Genomic DNA, 22,048 nt, shown 5'->3' with positions numbered 1-22,048 from the left:
TTACATATGCTTTAATTGTGCTCTTCAATTTTAATCATTCATTGGTCTATTTGTATATTTCTTCTGTATAGTTTACATATGCTAAAGCCATCTATTGATTACACTATTTATCTATTGATCCACTCTTACAAATCTTTTGTATATCGACTTATCCATATAAATTGACTGTGTACTCACATTTTACATACTACTTATCATTTTATCCGTAGAAATTGTTTGTTCATTTTTTACACACACTAGAGCTGCACTCTAGAAAAACCATATAGCAATGGGTCCTACCAACCACCACTGTCTAAACATATGCATAGGGTGGCTTGCGGTGTGTAGTTGATACGATATATCAGGTCCACCCGGGACCTTGGTAACACCATTTACACCGACAACCACCCTCGGCTGAGATCACAAGCTATGATCTATATACACCCACTATTGCAACAAAAGCTGTCATACATGTAGCAACAAAATGCTACGCTCACATACTTTTTTATATATATTTTACATATATATTTTACATATATATTTTTACGAATCAAACATAGATACACATACTTTTTACCCTTAAGTTTACTGTATCTTTTAACTATTTCAGATCACGTACACATTTGTCTTATCGCACACTGTACATTGACTGTACCTCTATTCTCTACCCTTTCTCTTTATTATACCCTCGTTTTTACTATCTATCAGTATTGTACACTTTGACCTGAGGAAGTCACCTTGAGAGTGCCGAAACGCGTTGTCCACATTTTTGCTAAATAAATTAGTTTTACCTGTGCTGGCTTGAGTCTCTCCGTCCTTTTACATACAAATAGCAGCGCCTCCCCAATCAACTGGTCTTTTCTGTAGCCTCGTGCTACCTATCCCGTTTCTAGGACTGACAGATCCCCCGTCCCTTCCGATCAAAGAGTTTTTGGTAGGGACCCAGCTACGTCCATATTCTGACTTGGTGCCTGAGCACATGCGGACACCCATGAGACATATGCAGTATATGCAGCTTAGGCACTTCGTCGACACTGTGGGTAGATCTCTAAATTTAGCCAGACCTCTTCTACCACTTGAATCGATGTGCACTTCCTCCTCTCCGGTACCTAGAGCTGTGTCGCAAATCTAAGGCCTACAGCTTGAAGCGATGACACGAGATCCACCTAGGTTCGCCGTGGCGTGGGAGGAGGAACTGGGCACGACTTTTGCTAGTTCTGACTGGTCAGCGGCCTTTTTGCTCTGCCACAAAATGTCTATCTCGTGCAGGGCACAGGAGACAAATTATAAAATCCTCTCCAGGTGGTACAGAGTGCTGTCCGTCTTGAATAAAATGTACCTATCGGTGTCGGCAGTGCGCTGGAGGTGCGGGGGGGGGGGGACACGGGCACCATGTTGCATATCTGGTGGTCGTGCACGTCCCTGAGTTCTTTCTGGGCGACTGTAGTCTCCCGTATACTCTCTATAACTGGGGTGACTTTTCCTAATGACCCGAAAGTTCTCCTGCTGTTGATCCTGCTAGCAGCCCAAAGGACCCCTGCTAGGAAACTAGCTCACTTCCTCCTAGTAGCGGCTAGGGCAGTGATCCCCGTCGCTGGAAAGACACTAATCCCCCGACTGTTTCCGACTGGTTCAGGGAGGTCGTCTTTATCTGTCATATGGAGGAATTGATGTCAGACTCCCGGGGGGGACTCGGATAGTTATGTTAGGATCTGGGGCCCCTGGTTGACCTTCCTTGAGTCTCCACTCTATAGAACTGACTGAGGTGTGCGGACTGTGGTGTCTCTTCTCCGGACGGGTCGTCGGTCCCTTTGGGCTCCACTGCAAAACTCAGGAGTCGGATGAGTGGTCCGGTTAAAACCAGGTCAGTGTTGTAATTTTCAGTTCTTTTGTTGTGAAGTTTCCCCTGTTTTCTCCCTGTGTCCCTTGTCTCCCTTGTGTTCCCTAACATTTATGTTACAACTTTCCACCTATGAGTCCCCGGGTTCTTCCCCACACTATGATTTCCCTGCCCTATTCACCAAGACTGGGTACTACACGCTCATGATGAGTGTTTGTAATCTCTTTCCAGGTCTACTTCCCACCCGTTGCCATTGACACGAGTTGACAAACGATTTTAGCTTCCATCCTTACCTGGACTACATACATTGCCATTTATCATTTATGCTTTGCTATGCTATTTTGAACACACTGAATACTATAGTTTCTTGTGTGTAGACCTTGAGATGTCGTTCATACCCTGTTTTGTTACTTTTTGTATTCTTTCAATAAAACATTGTTCTGAATATAAAAAAAAAGATAGAGTTAAAAAAAAAATATATATATATATATATTAATGTAATCTGTGTAAATTTTCATGCGCACACTTATGCACAGTCTATTTTAGAAAGAAAATATTAAATTAAAAGTGTCTCCTTATTCTTTTGCATCATGTTTTGCTGCAACAATATCCACAAAGTCAGAAAACATCCAAATAAATGTATCAGACCAGTTTATACAACCTGCAGTCTGATCCCTCTGTTGTAAATTTTGGCCATTTCCTGCTCGCCTGGCTTGAAAATAAATATTACATTATGCAGCAATCCCTGAAAGATACAGTTTTATTACATATATTTTATGGTTTCAATCAATTTTGATGATATGCAAAAATATGCAAATAGCCCCCAGTGTGCAAGGGAAGCACAGCATGATTTGTTTTTAGTTAAATCACAGCTCACTGCAACTTCTTATATGTTTAGCAAACGTGAACATGGAAGATCTTTACGCCTTCATATTAATGCATACAGTTTTTTTTTTCTTTTTTTTGTGCAATGCAGACATGAAAATGAATAACATAAAATAATAAAACAGGCGTCTCCGAAGGATTTTATTATAATTTTTTCAATGCAAATAGACTATGATCCAGTTTAATGCATGTGGCTCAAAATTAAAGCAGTTAGTCAGGTAAGAGAATGCACATGTATGGAGAATGCACCAGATGGTGTTGTAAATGAAAATGGCACAACACCTATATTAGGGCATTCATCTTCTTTTTTTTTTCTTTCCTCAGAGCATCTTATTAACGATGTAATAATAATAATAATAATAAAAAAAAAAACTATAAAGAATTTTTTTTTATAAAAGCTGACAAGTCAATGGTAAAGATGGAATAACATTTTTCTTAAATATGAAATTTGTAAAATTTTGAAATTTAACGGAGGAAAGTATCAAAATACCTTTAAATGCAGAAAAGCAGGGGAAAAAAAAGAAAATCAAGAGAAATACAGCACTTCATGTGCATTATTACCAGATACATAATTGGGATCACAAGAATGCTTACAGAATACCTGTTCGCCTTGTTTTTCGGGGCAAAACTAGACACTATCACAGGCTTCAGTGGTCTCCTGCCTCAGCAATAGAAAGAGAAAATAACTGGGCTGTGGAGGAACGAGAAATGTAAGTTTAGGCTTTTTTAATGTTACCAAACAGCCTGGGCACATATTTAAAAAAAAATAAAAATAAAATCATTTTCTCTGATAACTACAAGGCTCGGTTTCCACTAAGTTTTTTCTCTATTTTTTAGAAAAACTGCCAGAAAAACTGCCAAAGATTTTCCGTTTTGGTGTTTTTTTTCTTGCATTTTTTCTTGCGTTTTTGCCTTTGAGTGGAAATTGCATTTTTGGCCATTTTGGCATTTTTTTTCTAGATTTGTTGGGTACCAAAAAGAAAAAAAAATATATTATAAAATATATTATATTATACATTATACAGAGAAGAGAGAAGAGCGGCCGGCATCTATACATTATACAGAAGAGCGGCTGGCATCTATACATTATACAGAGAAGAGCGGCCGGCATCTATACATTATACAGAGAAGAGCGGCCGGCATCTTTACATTATACAGAGAAGAGCGGCCGGCATCTATACATTATACACAGAAGAGCGGCCGGCATCTATACATTATACAGAGAAGAGAGAAGAGCGGCTGGCATCTATACATTATATAGAGAAGAGCGGCCGGCATCTATACATTATACAGAGAAGAGAGAAGAGCAGCCGGCATCTATACATTATACTGAAGAGCGGCTGGCATCTATACATTATACAGAGAAGAGCGGCCGGCATCTATACATTATACAGAGAAGAGCGGCCGGCATCTATACATTATACAGAGAAGAGCGGCCGGCATCTATACATTATACAGAGAAGAGCGGCCGGCATCTATACATTATACAGAGAAGAGCGGCCGGCATCTATGCATTATACAGAGAAGAGCGGCCGGCATCTATACATTATACAGAGAAGAGCGGCCGGCATCTATACATTATACAGAGAAGAGCGGCCGGCATCTTTACATTATACAGAGAAGAGCGGCCGGCATCTATACATTATACACAGAAGAGCGGCCGGCATCTATACATTATACAGAGAAGAGAGAAGAGCGGCTGGCATCTATACATTATATAGAGAAGAGCGGCCGGCATCTATACATTATACAGAGAAGAGAGAAGAGCAGCCGGCATCTATACATTATACTGAAGAGCGGCTGGCATCTATACATTATACAGAGAAGAGCGGCCGGCATCTATACATTATACAGAGAAGAGCGGCCGGCATCTATACATTATACAGAGAAGAGCGGCCGGCATCTATACATTATACAGAGAAGAGCGGCCGGCATCTATACATTATACAGAGAAGAGCGGCCGGCATCTATGCATTATACAGAGAAGAGCGGCCGGCATCTATACATTATACAGAGAAGAGCGGCCGGCATCTATACATTATACAGAGAAGAGCGGCCGGCATCTATACATTATACAGAGAAGAGCGGCCAGCATCTATACATTATACAGAGAAGAGCGGCCGGCATCTATGCATTATACAGAGAAGAGCGGCCGGCATCTATACATTATACAGAGATGAGAGAAGAATGGCCGGCATCTATGCATTATACAGAGAAGAGCGGCCAGCATCTATACATTATACAGCGAAGAGCGGCCGGCATCTATACATTATACAGAGAAGAGCGGCCGGCATCTACCGTATACATTATACAGAGAAGAGAGAAGAGCGGCCGGCATCTATACATTATACAGAAGAGCGGCTGGCATCTATACATTATACAGAGAAGAGCGTCCGGCATCTATACATTATACAGAGAAGAGCGGCCAGCATCTATACATTATACAGAGAAGAGCGGACAGCATCTATGCATTATACAGAGAAGAGCGGCCAGCATCTATACATTATATAGAGAAGAGCGGCCGGCATCTATACATTATATAGAGAAGAGCGGCCGGCATCTATACATTATATAGAGAAGAGCGGCCGGCATCTATACATTATACAGAGAAGAGCGGCCAGCATCTATACATTATACAGAGAAGAGCGGCCGGCATCTATGCATTATACAGAGAAGAGCGGCCGGCATCTATACATTATATAGAGAAGAGCGGCCGGCATCTATACATTATACAGAGAAGAGCAGCCTGCATCTATACATTATACAGAAGAGCGGCCGGCATCTTTACATTATACAGAGAAGAGCGGCCGGCATCTATACATTATACAGAGAAGAGCGGCCGGCATCTATACATTATACAGAGAAGAGAGAAGAGCGGCCGGCATCTATACATTATACAGAAGAGCGGCCAGCATCTATATATAATACAGAGAAGAGAGAAGAGCGGCCGGCATCTATACATTATACAGAGAAGAGAGAAGAGCGGCCGGCATCTATACATTATACAGAGAAGAGAGAAGAGCGGCCGGCATCTATACATTATACAGAGAAGAGACAAGAGCGGCCGGCATCTATACATTATACAGAGAAGAGCGGCCGGCATCTATACATTATACAGAGAAGAGTGGCCGGCATCTATACATTATACAGAGAAGAGCGGCCGGCATCTATACATTATACAGAGAAGAGACAAGAGCGGCCGGCATCTATACATTATACAGAGAAGAGCGGCCGGCATCTATACATTATACAGAGAAGAGCGGCCGGCATCTATACATTATACAGAGAAGAGCGGCCGGCATCTATACATTATACAGAGAAGAGACAAGAGCGGCCGGCATCTATACATTATACAGAAGAGCGGCCGGCATCTATACATTATACAGAGAAGAGACAAGAGCGGCCGGCATCTATACATTATACAGAAGAGCGGCCGGCATCTATACATTATACAGAGAAGAGACAAGAGCGGCCGGCATCTATACATTATACAGAGAAGAGCGGCCGGCATCTATACATTATACAGAGAAGAGCGGCCGGCATCTATACATTATACAGAGAAGAGCGGCCGGCATCTATACATTATACAGAGAAGAGCGGCCGGCATCTATACATTATAGAGAGAAGAGCGGCCGGCATCTATACATTATACAGAAGAGCGGCCAGCATCTATACATTATACAGAGAAGAGAGAAGAGCGGCCGGCATCTATACATTATACAGAGAAGAGCGGCCGGCATCTATACATTATACAGAGAAGAGCGGCCGGCATCTATACATTATACAGAGAAGAGCGTCCAGCATCTATACATTATACAGAGAAGAGAGAAGAGCGGACGGCATCTATACATTATACAGAGAAGAGCGGCCAGCATCTATACATTATACAGAGAAGAGAGAAGAGCGGCCGGCATCTATACATTATACAGAAGAGCGGCCGGCATCTATATATTATACAGAGAAGAGAGAAGAGTGGCCGGCATCTATACATTATACAGAAGAGTGGCTGGCATCTATACATTATATAGAGAAGAGCGGCCGGCATCTATACATTATACAGAGAAGAGAGAAGAGCGTCCGGCATCTATACATTATACAGAAGAGCGGCTGGCATCTATACATTATACAGAAGAGCGGCTGGCATCTATACATTATACAGAGAAGAGCGTCCGGCATCTATAGATTATACAGAGAAGAGCGGCCGGCATCTATACATTATACAGAGAAGAGAGAAGTGTGGCCGGCATCTATACATTATACAGAGAAGAGTGGCCGGCATCTATACATTATACAGAGAAGAGCGGACGGCATCTGTACATTATACAGAGAAGAGCAGCCGGCATCTATACATTATACAGAGAAGAGCCGCCGGCATCTATGCATTATACAAAGAAGAGCGGCCAGCATCTATACATTATACAGAGAAGAGCGGCCAGCATCTATACATTATACAGAGAAGAGCGGCCGGCATCTATACATTATACAGAGAAGAGCGGCCAGCATCTATACATTATACAGAGAAGAGCGGCCGGCATCTATACATTATACAGAGAAGAGCGGCCGGCATCTATGCATTATACAGAGAAGAGCGGCCGGCATCTATATATTATACAGAGAAGAGCGGCCTGCATCTATACATTATACAGAGAAGAGCCGCCGGCATCTATACATTATACAGAGAAGAGCGGCCGGCATCTATACATTATACAGAGAAGAGCGGCCGGCATCTATACATTATACAGAGAAGAGCGGCCGGCATCTTTACATTATACAGAGAAGAGCGGCCGGCATCTATACATTATACAGAGAAGAGCGGCCGGCATCTTTACATTATACAGAGAAGAGTGGCCGGCATCTATACATTATACAGAGAAGAGCGGCCGGCATCTATACATTATACAGAGAAGAGAGAAGAGCGGCCGGCATCTATACATTATACAGAGAAGAGAGAAGAGCGGCCGGCATCTATACATTATACAGAGAAGAGACAAGAGCGGCCGGCATCTATACATTATACAGAGAAGAGCGGCCGGCATCTATACATTATACAGAGAAGAGTGGCCGGCATCTATACATTATACAGAGAAGAGCGGCCGGCATCTATACATTATACAGAGAAGAGACAAGAGCGGCCGGCATCTATACATTATACAGAGAAGAGCGGCCGGCATCTATACATTATACAGAGAAGAGCGGCCGGCATCTATACATTATACAGAGAAGAGCGGCCGGCATCTATACATTATACAGAGAAGAGACAAGAGCGGCCGGCATCTATACATTATACAGAAGAGCGGCCGGCATCTATACATTATACAGAGAAGAGACAAGAGCGGCCGGCATCTATACATTATACAGAAGAGCGGCCGGCATCTATACATTATACAGAGAAGAGACAAGAGCGGCCGGCATCTATACATTATACAGAGAAGAGCGGCCGGCATCTATACATTATACAGAGAAGAGCGGCCGGCATCTATACATTATACAGAGAAGAGCGGCCGGCATCTATACATTATACAGAGAAGAGCGGCCGGCATCTATACATTATAGAGAGAAGAGCGGCCGGCATCTATACATTATACAGAAGAGCGGCCAGCATCTATACATTATACAGAGAAGAGAGAAGAGCGGCCGGCATCTATACATTATACAGAGAAGAGCGGCCGGCATCTATACATTATACAGAGAAGAGCGGCCGGCATCTATACATTATACAGAGAAGAGCGTCCAGCATCTATACATTATACAGAGAAGAGAGAAGAGCGGACGGCATCTATACATTATACAGAGAAGAGCGGCCAGCATCTATACATTATACAGAGAAGAGAGAAGAGCGGCCGGCATCTATACATTATACAGAAGAGCGGCCGGCATCTATATATTATACAGAGAAGAGAGAAGAGTGGCCGGCATCTATACATTATACAGAAGAGTGGCTGGCATCTATACATTATATAGAGAAGAGCGGCCGGCATCTATACATTATACAGAGAAGAGAGAAGAGCGTCCGGCATCTATACATTATACAGAAGAGCGGCTGGCATCTATACATTATACAGAAGAGCGGCTGGCATCTATACATTATACAGAGAAGAGCGTCCGGCATCTATAGATTATACAGAGAAGAGCGGCCGGCATCTATACATTATACAGAGAAGAGAGAAGTGTGGCCGGCATCTATACATTATACAGAGAAGAGTGGCCGGCATCTATACATTATACAGAGAAGAGCGGACGGCATCTGTACATTATACAGAGAAGAGCAGCCGGCATCTATACATTATACAGAGAAGAGCCGCCGGCATCTATGCATTATACAAAGAAGAGCGGCCAGCATCTATACATTATACAGAGAAGAGCGGCCAGCATCTATACATTATACAGAGAAGAGCGGCCGGCATCTATACATTATACAGAGAAGAGCGGCCAGCATCTATACATTATACAGAGAAGAGCGGCCGGCATCTATACATTATACAGAGAAGAGCGGCCGGCATCTATGCATTATACAGAGAAGAGCGGCCGGCATCTATATATTATACAGAGAAGAGCGGCCTGCATCTATACATTATACAGAGAAGAGCCGCCGGCATCTATACATTATACAGAGAAGAGCGGCCGGCATCTATACATTATACAGAGAAGAGCGGCCGGCATCTATACATTATACAGAGAAGAGCGGCCGGCATCTTTACATTATACAGAGAAGAGCGGCCGGCATCTATACATTATACAGAGAAGAGCGGCCGGCATCTTTACATTATACAGAGAAGAGTGGCCGGCATCTATACATTATACAGAGAAGAGCGGCCGGCATCTATACATTATACAGAGAAGAGCGTCTGGCATCTATACATTATACAGAGAAGAGCGGCCGGCATCTTTACATTATACAGAGAAGAGCGGCCGGCATCTATACATTATACAGAGAAGAGCGGCCGGCATCTTTACATTATACAGAGAAGATCGGCCGGCATCTATACATTATACAGAGAAGAGCGGCCGGCATCTATGCATTATACAGAGAAGAGCGGCCGGCATCTATACATTATACAGAGAAGAGCGTCCGGCATCTATACATTATACAGAGAAGAGTGGCCGGCATCTATGCATTCTACAGAGAAGAGCGTCCGGCATCTATACATTATACAGAGAAGAGTGGCCTGCATCTATACATTATACAGAGAAGAGCGGCCGGCATCTATACATTATACAGAGAAGAGCGTCCGGCATTTATACATTATACAGAGAAGAGCGGCCGGCATCTATACATTATACAGAGAAGAGCGGCCGGCATCTATACATTATACAGAGAAGAGCGGCCGGCATCTATACATTATACAGAGAAGAGCGGCCGGCATCTATGCATTATACAGAAGAGCGGCCAGCATCTATGCATTATACAGAAGAGCGGCCAGCATCTATACATTATACAGAGAAGAGAGAAGAGCGGCCGGCATCTATACATTATACAGAGAAGAGCGGCCGGCATTTATACATTATACAGAAGAGCGGCCGGCATCTATACATTATACAGAGAAGAGAGAAGAGCGTCCAGCATCTATACATTATACAGAGAAGAGACAAGAGCGGCCGGCATCTACATTATACAGAGAAGAGCGGCCGGCATCTATACATTATACAGAGAAGAGAGAAGAGCGTCCAGCATCTATACATTATACAGAGAAGAGAGAAGAGCGTCCAGCATCTATACATTATACAGAGAAGAGAGAAGAGCGGACGGCATCTACATTATACAGAGAAGAGCGGCCGGCATCTATACATTATACAGAGAAGAGAGAAGAGCGTCCAGCATCTATACATTATACAGAGAAGAGACAAGAGCGGCCGGCATCTATACATTATACAGAGAAGAGAGAAGAGCGGACGGCATCTACATTATACTGAGAAGAGCGGCCGGCATCTATACATTATACAGAGAAGAGAGAAGAGCGCCCAGCATCTATACATTATTCAGAGAAGAGAGAAGAGTGGCCGGCATCTATACATTATACAGAAGAGCGGCCGGCATCTATACATTATACAGAGAAGAGAGAAGAGTGGCCGGCATCTATACATTTTACAGAAGAGCGGCCGGCATCTATACATTATACAGAGAAGAGAGAAGAGCGGCCGGCATCTATACATTATATAGAGAAGAGCGGCCGGTATCTATACATTATACAGAGAAGAGAGAAGAGCGGCCGGCATCTATACATTATACAGAAGTGCGGCCAGCATCTATACATTATACAGAGAAGAGCGGCCGGCATCTATACATTATATAGAGAAGAGCTGCCGGCATCTATACATTATACAGAGAAGAGCGGCCGGCATCTATACATTATACAGAGAAGAGCGTCCGGCATCTATACATTATATAGAGAAGAGCGGCCGGCATCTATACATTATACAGAGACGAGCGGCCGGCATCCATACATTATACAGAGAAGAGCGGCCGGCATCTATACATTATATAGAGAAGAGCGGCCGGCATCTATACATTATACAGAGAAGAGCGTCCGGCATCTATACATTATACAGAGAAGAGCGGCCGGCATCTATACATTATACAGAGAAGAGCGGCCGGCATCTATACATTATACAGAGAAGAGCGGCCGGCATCTATACATTATACAGAGAAGAGCCGCCAGCATCTATACATTATACAGAGAAGAGCGGCCGGCATCTATACATTATACAGAGAAGAGCGGCCGGCATCTATACATTATACAGAGAAGAGCCGCCAGCATCTATACATTATACAGAGAAGAGCGGCCGGCATCTATACATTATACAGAGAAGAGCGGCCGGCATCTACATTATACAGAGAAGAGCGGCCGGCATCTATACATTATGCAGAGAAGAACGGCCAGCATCTATACATTATACAGAGAAGAGCGGCCGGCATCTATGCATTATACAGAAGAGCGGCCAGCATCTATACATTATACAGAGAAGAGCGGCCGGCATCTATGCATTATACAGAGAAGAGCGGACAGCATCTATACATTATATACATTATACAGAGAAGAGCGGCCGGCATCTATACATTATACAGAGAAGAGAGAAGAGCGTCCAGTATCTATACATTATACAGAGAAGAGACAAGAGCGGCCGGCATCTATACATTATTCAGAGAAGAGAGAAGAGCGGACGGCATCTACATTATACAGAGAAGAGCGGCCGGCATCTATACATTATGCAGAGAAGAACGGCCAGCATCTATACCTTATACAGAGAAGAGCGGCCGGCATCTATACATTATACAGAGAAGAGCGGACGGCATCTAAACATTATACAGCGAAGAGCGGCCAGCGTCTATACATTATACAGAGAAGAGCGGCCGGCATCTATACATTATACAGAGAAGAGAGAAGAGCGTCCAGCATCTATACATTATACAGAGAAGAGACAAGAGCGGCCGGCATCTATACATTATACAGAGAAGAGAGAAGAGCGGACGGCATCTACATTATACAGAGAAGAGCGGCCGGCATCTATACATTATGCAGAGAAGAACGGCCAGCATCTATACCTTATACAGAGAAGAGCGGCCGGCATCTATACATTATACAGAGAAGAGCGGCCAGCATCTATACATTATACAGAGAAGAGCGGCCAGCATCTAAACATTATACAGAAGAGCGGCCAGCATCTATACATTATACAGAGAAGAGAGAAGAGCGGCCGGCATCTATACATTATATAGAGAAGAGCGGTCGGCATCTATACATTATACAGAGAAGAGCGGCCAGCATCTAAACATTATACAGAAGAGCGGCCGGCATCTTTACATTATACAGAGAAGAGAGAAGAGCGGCCGGCATCTATACATTATATAGAGAAGAGCGGTCGGCATCTATACATTATACAGAGAAGAGCGGCCAGCATCTATACATTATACAGAGAAGAGCAGCCTGCATCTATACATTATACAGAGAAGAGCGGCCAACATCTATACATTATACAGAGAAGAGCGGCCGGCATCTATACATTATACAGAGAAGAGCCGCCGGCATCTATACATTATACAGAGAAGAGCGTCCGGCATCTATACATTATACAGAGAAGAGCGGCCAGCATCTATACATTATACAGAGAAGAGCGGCCGGCATCTATACATTATACAGAGAAGAGCGGCCGGCATCTATACATTATACAGAGAAGAGCGGCCAGCATCTATACATTATACACAGAAGAGCGGCCGGCATCTATACATTATACAGAGAAGAGCGGCCGGCATCTATACATTATATAGAGAAGAGCGGCCGGCATCTATACATTATACAGAGAAGAGCGGCCAGCATCTATACATTATGCAGAGAAGAGCGGCCAGCATCTATACCTTATACAGAGAAGAGCCGCCGGCATCTATACATTATACAGAGAAGAGCGTCTGGCATCTTTACATTATACAGAGAAGAGTGGCCGGCATCTATACATTATACAGAGAAGAGCGGCCAGCATCTATACATTATACACAGAAGAGCGGCCGGCATCTATACATTATACAGAGAAGAGCGGCCGGCATCTATACATTATACAGAGAAGAGCGGCCGGCATCTATACATTATACAGAGAAGAGCGGCCAACATCTATACCTTATACAGAGAAGAGCCGCCGGCATCTATACATTATACAGAGAAGAGCGTCTGGCATCTTTACATTATACAGAGAAGAGTGGCCGGCATCTATACATTATACAGAGAAGAGTGGCCGGCATCTATACATTATACAGAGAAGAGCGGCCAGCATCTATACATTATACACAGAAGAGCGGCCGGCATCTATACATTATACAGAGAAGAGCGGCCGGCATCTATACATTATACAGAGAAGAGCGGCCGGCATCTATACATTATACAGAGAAGAGCGGCCGGCATCTATACATTATACAGAGAAGAGCGGCCGGCATCTATACATTATACAGAGAAGAGCGGACAGCATCTATACATTATACAGAGAAGAGCGGCCTGCATCTATACATTATACAGAGAAGAGCCGCCAGCATCTATACATTATACAGAGAAGAGCGGCCGGCATCTATACATTATAGAGAGAAGAGCCGCCAGCATCTATACCTTATACAGAGAATAGCCGCCGGCATCTATACATTATACAGAGAAGAGCGTCTGGCATCTATACATTATACAGAGAAGAGCGGCCGGCATCTATACATTATACAGAGAAGAGCGGCCGGCATCTATACATTATACAGAGAAGAGCGGCCGGCATCTATACATTATACAGAGAAGAGCTGCCGGCATCTATACATTATACAGAGAAGAGCCGCCGGCATCTATACATTATACAGAGAAGAGCGGACAGCATTTATACATTATACAGAGAAGAGCGGCCGGCATCTATACATTATACAGAGAAGAGCGGCCGGCATCTATACATTATACAGAGAAGAGACAAGAGCGGCCGGCATCTATACATTATACAGAGAAGAGACAAGAGCGGCCGGCATCTATACATTATACAGAGAAGAGCGGACAGCATTTATACATTATACAGAGAAGAGCGGCCGGCATCTATACATTATACAGAGAAGAGCCGCCGGCATCTATACATTATATAGGAGGATCACTTCGGGTATAAAGACTAACATTCGGGGCGATCTTTCTTTTATTACAGGTACTACCACTCACAGCATGGAACAGTCTGTTCCATGCTGGGAGTAGTAGTACTACCGAAAACATTTAAAAAATAAAGAAAAAAGTGGAAAAAGTTTAACACACACACTTTATTAAACACATTAATAAAATACATTATTAATAAAAAGTTTAACAAAATAATTATAAAAAAATATTATTTTTACATTTAAATGGTCCATTTCTACATTCTTATTATTGCCAGCTACATTTTTCGTTCCCTGCCCACCCACATAAATTTATCCCTGTTTAAATTTGTTTTAAAGGTACCCTACAAAATGTTATTAAAAAAAAAGTATCTCCATCCCCAAAAAAGAATAAAAAAATTAAATTAAAAAAACAGCAAAAACACCAAAGTTAATACCCACTCCTATAAACTTCTATGGGAGAAAACTCCAAGATTTCCCTGAAAAAACACCAAAGTCTCAACAAAAGGTTGTTATTGAATAACTGCCAAGGAGCCAAAAATAGCTGAAAAATGGCAAAAGGATAAAAAGAAAAAAACACCAAACTGAAAAACGCCAAGTGGATATGGCATTTTGCAGTTCCCTAAAAACAAGTGGAAACCTAGCCTAAGCTAAGAGCTGGAATCCTACCTGTTCTTTAGATCGGTGCAGTGCTGAGGCAACTGTACAATGCCCGACGGGTTCTGTGCACTTGCCCTTTTTTGGTGAATAGGACTTGAGCCCAGAACTTCCTAGGCATTGTATGGTTTTGTCTACAATTGTACCACCCAGTGTCAGCTCCGTGGCATCTCAGTGATCTGCCGGTCTTGTCAACTCTGTATCAAGTTACCCTTGCATCAGTGTTTGAAAAGTCATGTACTATTTCAGGCGCTTGTCCAGAACATTGACCCTGATTTACTACACATTATCTAATTCTAAAGGACTATTCATATGGCACAATTTCTGCCCTGCAGAATCAAGCTGGTTAAGGTTGCATTGAGGGCATATGGGCCTGAGATGCGCCGGGATTTACAAGCTCACGTGCCGCCGTGTCAAAAATGCATCTTGTCCTTAGCCCAAAAAAAAGTCTCTCCTCCCAAAAGTCTCTCCAAAATACCACATTTATTTCAGGCAAACCTGGAGTTGTCATATTAAATTGGATGCTTGTTTAATGTTTTCTGTTTATTGAAATTCCAGTTTATACCGAAGTTCTATTTTGTTCCGAGCTGACACAATTAAAAATGTATCTATTACCATATAATATTCTACCGATAATGTGAGAATAGAAAGGCGTGAAGCCATCCATCTCTTCTAATCACATGCACGATTACCATTCTACAGCAATTAGAACCGAGCAGCAGGGCCATAAATTATACACTGCTATAGGAGGTCCTGGATGGTCATAGAAGTTAATAGGAGCTCACATGTCCATATGTGTATTGTCCTCCAAACAACACTTCCATAGTTCATTAGTTCAACGTTGGACGTGCAATGACTGGTCATGTGGAAAGTGAATATTTTCGACAGTCAATCAGTCTCTGGAATCATTCGTCGTATTAGTGGAGATCTTCAGAGAATAGTCCCATCAGCGTTATATACAGCCAGCAGTCCTGATTGTTAATGTGGACTTAATAAGGACGGGCCAGACAGCTTCAGAAGGAAATTTACAAACGTGCACCTCCACCACCGCTGATTCCTCATCCCAATAATACTGTATGATGCCCGGCTGTCACTGTTTGACAGACATTCTTTTAATAACGATGACGTTTACGGGAAGATGTGGCATTTGTTCTTAAAATGAAGGCTTATTTTGCTGAGGAAAATGATGTATTACTTATTATATTTCTTCAAAATATGATCTAGTGTATGCAAAGTTTATTGAAGTATTATGTATCACCCCTGATACTGTATTTCATTTGATTGCAAACATTGTGGGTGGTATTCCTCTCTAGTTCTTAAGTTCAGATTTTATAGGTCATGCGTAATTTCAGAGCTATTTATTTTTTGATGTACTGGATTGTTAAAGGGGAATATTGGATGAGTCAAGCAGACAGAAGGAGCTTGTAATAAGGGAAGCTGAGGAGAAACATGTGTTCTCATCTGTATAAGGTCAAGTTTTAGAGAGTCCTGATCAGATGATTTGAGGGGCTCTTTAGCTGGGGCCAGAAGATCCACTTCATCCCTCCCTAGTCAAAGATGCCCAAAAAATATAGTGCTGCAGAGCAGAATTCTGCTGGTAGAAGCCTCTCACTATGGGATTCTGCTGCATTGTGCACAATGAGAAACCGGATTGCACTAAAAGAATAAATACATTCATTATTTTGCCAGAATCGGCATTGTAGTCAATAGGATAACACTTAAAGGGGAACTTCTGCACATGAGTACTTATCCCCTATGCACAGGATCTTGTGGATAGGGGATAAGAGTTGATCTTGGGGTTCTGACCACTGGGACCCCCTGCAACCTCCTGACCGGTACCCCAACTCTCTTCATGCACAAAGTGACCTTTGTTCCATGCATGAATTACTGTTGAATAAAAGTCCCCTCCATATATCTTTATGGAAGAGCCGGAGATATGTGAATGCTGTACATGACTGAGATAGATGGAGTGGTGCGTTAGCCACCACTTTGTGCCTTGGTTAATAGTATTTTATGCACGGAGAGGGGGTCACTCTGTGCATGGAGAGAGTAGGGATGTCGGGCAGGAGATTGCAGGAGTGGGAACAGGTTTTAATGGGGGGTTGCCCAGTGGTTGAACCCCTTGTAATCAGACACAGAATACCAGAGGATAATTTCTTATGTACTTTAATGCCCCATTAAGCACAGATTCTGATCGAGGCTGCTGCAAAAAGGAATTTCACTCTGAAAAATTCTGTAGTTTTCATGGGCCCTTGGCCATTAGTCATTTTGAGGTTGGGAGACGGTGTTGATAGGTGGGGGTAAGCGTTCACCTGATAAATACACCAGGCAAAAACTACAGGGGAGATTTATCATCCTGTGGGAAAGACCATCCTAAGCTGACATGGTGCCAAAAACGGCCATGTGTTCCTCATCCCTTCTCCTATAATCATACCATTGCCAGGCTTCTGCAAGCTTTATTTTGCCCAAAGTTCTGAGGGAGACCAGGTTCCCCAACCTCTGCTCGCTCATCTCCAGTGATTAGTCTACCCCTTATATATACAGATGGGTCCTTCCTTAAAGAGGACATGTAACTGCCACCTAAAAATAGAATTTCTATTTCCTGAGATACATGGTTTATTGTTTGTCTGACAATTCAGGGGGCTGTCAGATAAGTGTGAACTTAATTTTAATAATGGAAGTGACTATCAGGTAATGAGCGGGATTATACAGTCAGGGTGTGTATTAGGCTCCCCTCTATGTACAACATTCCCCCCCCCCCCCCCCCCACACACACACACTATATAATCCCATTCATCTCATCAATCCCATTGGAAAAAATTAAGTTCACGCCCATCAGACAAACTATACAACCTCATATCTGGGGAGCGGAAGGGCAGGTAAGAAAGTGTAAAAGGTAAGGAAGTGTAAAAAGGTGTGTGGTAAGGGCACCCTGAGCTATTTAATGATAGTGTCTCATAAATTTTATTTTTTGGAGGATAGCTACAGGTTCTCTTTATCTTTCCTCGTGGCACATTAGAGCCAAAAACATTCTGATGTGTGCTGCACCCTGTTGGGGATTTTGATAGCATGTCACAATATTTTATTGAATTAGTATCCTGATAAATGAGTTCTTAAGAAAACTTAAGGTAAGGTGAGGGGGGGGATACACCTGCATGCTTTTTTTGCATATTAAAATAGTTGTCTAAAGCTATAAAGTAAACACATTTCAGACACTCTTTTGACATAATTCTGTCAAACATGGAATCATCTCATGAAACAGTTAGACACTTTTTATCCTAATCAAACATATCCTTTTAAGGCCCCTTTCACACTGCTGTTGCTCCCCGTCAAGAACAGACGTGAAAGACGTTAATGGCCATTCTCATGACGGGGAGCAAAGGGCAACAACAGGTCCCAGTGGCTCCCATTTACTATTATGGGGGCCGCCAAGCAGGAGGAAAAGAAGGCACAATCAGAAATTTTTCTCCCGCTATACTGCCCGGCTCTCCCGACGGCCGTCACACTACGTTGTACTAATGGTAGTGTGAAAGAAGCCTAACATAGCCTAGAAACGTGATATTGTCAGCCATGAGTAAGGGGTGCCCAATGCACCTGAAACATGTTGGTTGGTCACTTATGTTTTAACAGAGTCTACTTTTTTCTAGTTTAAGATTTAATTTTAGAACTATAACAAAGCATTGTACAATGCACAAAAAATCATAGAAAATTATAGATTTATAGTAAACATTCAGTAAAAATAACTCTAGACAAGTGAACAAATATATGGACAAGAAAAGTATCTGGTCTGCACATAAGCCATTTAAAGGGTACTTCACTACTTTAAAATCTGTTTTCTATTTGCAGGATAGGGGATAAAGATCTCGTCTCCAGAACAGGGGGCCTCGTCTCTCCATGTGCATGAAGCGGTGTGTTGGCAGACACTTCATGAATTCTCTATGGCAGTGCTGAGATACACGCTGCTTAATGCACAAGAAAAGGCAAGGCCACATTCTGGAGTTGGACCCACACATGCCCTTTACGCAATCAGACATGTATATCCTATCCACGCATACGTTTTTTGAGTAGTGGACCAGTTAGGTGGCAAGTCCGCCATTCCAGAAAACAAAGAGAGACAAAAGTACTCAATAATGAAATTTCAACTTCATAAATAGGCCAGACTAGGTAAACTAGTATATATGTTAAAATGGGTTTTCACTGTAACATATATGATTTTATAATTGCCAAGACGGCTAACCAAAAAAAAAAAAAGTGTGTGGGGGGAAGGGGGGATAACATGTCCATAGAAAGAAATATGACTTAAAAGATGAAGGAGCTTCAACTGTGGAACATGCCCTGGTCTGGCCAGGACATACCAATCCATACCAAAAAAAAGAGGTAAAGATGTGTGATTTATGTACTATGGACCTAAATCCATGAAACAATGTCTGCTTTTACTGGATTGGAAAGTCCTTCATACTTGGTAGATGAATCACTTAACCCATCCAGGACACAGGGCGCACCTGTATGCCCTGAACGTTTCCGTTCACCACCGGTAACCTGGCTGTGAATGGAATGGGATGCCTGCTGAAATCATTCGACCCCCAATGTCAGCGAACATCGCAACTCGCCAGTCCATTCAGACTGGCGATTTGCGGCAATTCTGGGTCATACGGGTCTACGGTGACCAGGTAACCCAGAAAATAAGGGTGATTGGTGCTGTCAGAGACCACAACGATCACCCTGAAGGCATAGGAGTGAGGTGGCAGGGGTGCCACCCCTCCTATCCCTGCTATTGGTCAGTCAGAAGGGACCGACCAATAGCAGATGGGGGCGGGGGTTGTTTAAAGTTTGGTTCCCCCTCTCTGCCCACCCACGATAGTCCAGGCAGAGCGGGGAAACTGTGATGTGTGCAGCGTGGGAGGTCCCTTACCAGCGGCGGGCGACTATCGACGGCGGGCGGCAATCCTCTTCCGGGTGCGATGGGCGGCGATCCTCCTCTTGCGATCCTTCTGTGGGAGCCAGGAGTTGAGTTGTTGCCAAGCAACATCTGGAGGGCCACAGTTTTCAGACCCCTATACAGTGGTCTCTAAACTGTAGTCCTCCAGACCTTGAAAAACTACAATTTGAAGCATGCCCAGACAGCTGTTTGCTGTTTGGGCATGCTGGGATTTTTAGTTTTGCAGGATTTGGAGGGCTACAGTTTGGAGATCACTGTGCAGTGGTCTCTAAACTGTGGCCCTCCAGATGTTGCAAAACTACAACTCCCAGCATGTCCACACAGCAGTTTGCTTTCTGGGCATGCTGGGATTTGTAATTTTGCAACAACTGGAGGGCCACAGTTTGGACGTAACTGTGCAGTGGTCTCTAAACTGTGGTCTTCCAAATCTTGCTTAACTACAACTCCCAGCATGCACAAACAGCAAACATCTGTCTTGGCATGCTGGGAGTTGTAGTTGCATGCCTCCAGCTGTTGCATAACTACATCTTCCAGCATGCCCTTCGGCAATCAGTACATGCTAGGAGTTGTAGTTTTGCAACAGCTGGAGGCACACTGGTTGGAAAATACTGACTTATATAACAGAACCTAATTTTCCGCCGCAGCTCAAACTCCTAGCGGGAAACTCACCGTAAACCCCCGCCGTGTGAATGTACCCTTAAAAACACTACACTACACAAAGGGTAAAACTCTAAATACACACTACACCCTTACACTGCCCCCCCCCCCAAATAAAAATGAAAAACTTCTCGTATGGCAGTGTTTCCAAAACGGAGCCTCCACCATTGCTTCCAGCATTGCTGGACAGCCACTGACTGTCCAGGCATGCTGAGAGTTTAGCAACAGCTTGAGGCACCCTGTTTGGGAATCACTGGTGTAGAATATTTTTGGTAGCGGAGGCAAGCGCCATGCTTGCATCCGAGTCCACCCCTAGGCAAATCCCTAATTTAGGCCTCAAATGCGCATTGTTGCTCTCACTTCGGAGCCCTGTCATATTTCAAGGCAACAGTTTAGTGCCACATATGGGTTATTTACGTACTCGGGAGCAAATGCATTACAAATTTTGGGGGTCTTTTACCCCATATGAAAAGGAAAAGTTTGGGTCTACACCAGCCTGCTAGTGTAAAAAAATTTAAAACATTTACACTAACTTACTGGTGTTGCCCCACACTTTTCATTTTCACAAGCGGTAAAAGGAAAATAAGACCCCCAAAATTTGTGAAGCAATTTCTCCTGAGTACGGAAATACCCCATATGTGAACGTACACAAAAGGACTCAGGAGTGAGAGCGCACTATGTACATCAAATTGGTGATTGGCACAAGGGTGGCTGATTTTACGGCGGTTCTGACGTAAACACAAAAAAATTAATAACCACATTTGACCCCATTTTGGAAACTGACCCCCTCACGTAATGGAACAAGGTGTAGAGTGAGCCTTAACACCCCACAGGTGTTTGACAAATTTTTGTTTAGGTTGAATGTAAAGACTGAAAATGATGAAAAAAAATCAATTTTGGTGTAACCCCAACTCTTTCATTTTCACAAGGGAAAATAGGAAAAAAGCCCCCCAAAATTTGTAATACCATTTTCTTCTGAGTAAGAACATACCCCATATGTGGATGTAAAATGCTCTGCGGGCACACTACAATGCTCAAAAGAGAAGGAGCGCCACTGGGCTTTTGGAGAGAGAATTTGTCCAGAATTGAAGGTCCCCCCCACATGTGACCCCATTTTGTAAACTACACCACTCACAGAATATAACAAGGGGTGCAGTGAGCATTTACACCCCACAGGTGTCTGATAGATATTTTTAACAGTGGTCCCTGAAAATGAAAAATTAAATGTTTCCTTTGCACAGCCCACTGTTCCAAATATCTGTCAAATGCCAGTGGGGTGTATATGTTCACTGCAGCCCTTGTTAAATTATGTGAAGGGTGTAGTTTTCGAAATTGGGTAACATGTGCGTGGTCTACTGTTCTGTAAACTTTTGTAAATTCACATGGCCCTGACTTCCATTCCAAACAAATTCACTCTCCAAAAGCCCAATGGCGCTCCTTCTTTTCTGAACATTGTAGTGCGCCCGAAGAGCACTTTACATCCACATATGGGGTATTTCCA

The sequence above is a fragment of the Hyla sarda genome, chromosome 3, assembly GCF_029499605.1.
Source record: "Hyla sarda isolate aHylSar1 chromosome 3, aHylSar1.hap1, whole genome shotgun sequence".
NCBI classification, from domain to species: Eukaryota; Metazoa; Chordata; class Amphibia; order Anura; family Hylidae; genus Hyla; species Hyla sarda.
The sequence above is the reverse complement of the archived record's forward strand: the minus strand, read 5'-3'. Positions refer to the sequence as shown.